We start from the raw sequence: 2,104 nt of genomic DNA on the forward strand, positions 1-2,104 counted from the left end.
TTGAAAAGGATGATTTCTCCCTCCAATATATTACTATTGACAACGCCATTGCAGCAGTTCAAAACTTTGGCCAGGGCTGCTACATGGGAAAAACAGACATAGAGTCTGCTTTTCGCCTCATTCCGGTCCATCCGGATGACTGGGAACTTTTGGGGATGTTCTGGAATGGGCAGTATTATTTCGACAAGGTACTCCCATTTGGGCTTCGCTGTGCCCCATACATTTTTAACCAATTGTCTGATGCCATTGAGTGCATTTTACTCAACAAATGTTCCATTTCCTTTGTCTGCCACATCTTGGATGATTTCCTCATAGTGGAACCACCCTGTCCTACCCCACCGCGGGATTCACTTTGCCGGGCAAGTCTGTCAAGTATGATCTTGACCTTCAAAACTCTGAATATTCCTATCTCTGCATCCAAAACCGAGGGTCCTTCTCAAATTATTCAGTTCATGGGTATCATACTAGATTCTGAGAAAATGGAGGCAAGGCTACCCGAGGATAAGGTAGAGAGGATCAAGTCTGCTCTCTCCGATTTCCAATCCCGGCGGTCAACAACCCTGCAAGAACTTCAATCACTGATAGGTAGCCTTAATTTTGCTTGCAAGGTAATCGCTCCGGGGCGCCCCTTCCTACAACGGATAATTCACCTTACCAGAGGTGTTAAGAAACCCCATCATCATATAAAGCTAACCACAGGTTTCTACAAGGACATTGAAATGTGGCAGATGTTCGTGGACCAGTGGAACAGTATAGGACTATTCCTACCCCCTCTGTGGGAAAACTCCGACACCCTCTCCTTGTTCACAGATGCGTCTGGCTCCCTGGGTTATGGGTTTTTTTTTCCAAAAAAGATGGTTTCAGGGACAGTGGCTACCATCTCAACAACTAGGCCAGCCAGGGATCAGCATTCTCTGGCAAGAACTATATGCAATTAACATTGCGTGCCACTTGTGGGGGGCCCTTTGGACATCCAAGCGTATTCAGTTCTATTGTGATAATCAGGGTGTAGTTGAGGTCATCAATTCCCGTCGATCCAAAGTTCCCCGGGTAATGGACTTGGTAAGGGATCTAACACTCTGCACCCTGCAGTATAACTTTTATTTTCGAGCAGTGCATGTCCCTGGGATCAATCACAACATTGCAGACTCTCTTTCTCGTTTCCAGATGGAACGCTTCCACCAGCTAGCACCCCACGCCAATGCAACGCCAGATCCCATCCCAGCCCATCTGTACAATCTCTAGCAAAGGAAGCTGAGCATTACCTGGGGATGGCCCTTGCCCAGAGCACCAAAAAGACATACAGTTCTGGTATGCAGCAATTTTTCACTTTCTGTTCACAAATGAACATCAATCCGCACCTTCCCGTTAATGAGGATGTTTTAATCAATTTCTCTGGTGCAATGGCCCGTTGTGTGCAATATACCACTATCAAGAACTATTTGTCTGCAGTCAAAAATTATCATTCCAGCCATGGCTACGAGCTTCCTCTATCTAATTTCCTTCGTCTCCGACTTATTCTCAGAGGCATTAAGCGTTTACAAGGGCAACAGTCCAAAGTACGGAGACCAATAACTTTACAACTGTTGAATTTATTTTACTACCTCCTCAATGTGCAGCATACTGACAATAGGGATTCCTTAATGCTCTGGGCAGCTATAACACTGGCATTTTTTGGCTTCCTGCGACTAGGCGAACTTACTTCCAACCAAACTTTTGATCCCAAGCACCATCTCATGAACAGAGACATAACTTTTATGCCAATGAGTTCACCCAAGTATATGTTAGTGCGCTTAAAGGTGTCCAAAACAGACCCTTTTAGACAGGGACAGACCATCGTTATTGGAAAGACAAATTCACCCTTGTGCCCCATCTCAGCAATGGTGGCCTACCTGAACTCCAGGCCCTCCTCTTTTGACTCTGGACCCCTCTTCATCTATGTATCTGGTGCATTCCTAACCCGGGAAAAGCTAACCAGGGAAACAAGGCTCCTAATCAGTAAGGGGGGTCTGGACTCAAGTGAACATGACGAGATTCATGCGATTCTGAAATTCGCAGCAGGGTATGGGTTCTAATTTCCGGTGGGTTGTGTTACGAGATCGAA

General features: G+C 45.9%; 1 pseudogene; it reads left to right on the top strand.

Moving 5' to 3' along the window:
- Positions 1–1,803, top strand: LOC149096211 (uncharacterized; annotated as a pseudogene).
- Positions 1,804–2,104: the final 301 nt, after the last annotated feature.

This window comes from Orbicella faveolata, unplaced genomic scaffold (assembly GCF_042242905.1).
Source record: "Orbicella faveolata isolate gen_17 unplaced genomic scaffold, um_ofav_v1 contig_48, whole genome shotgun sequence".
Lineage (NCBI taxonomy): Eukaryota > Metazoa > Cnidaria > Anthozoa > Scleractinia > Merulinidae > Orbicella > Orbicella faveolata.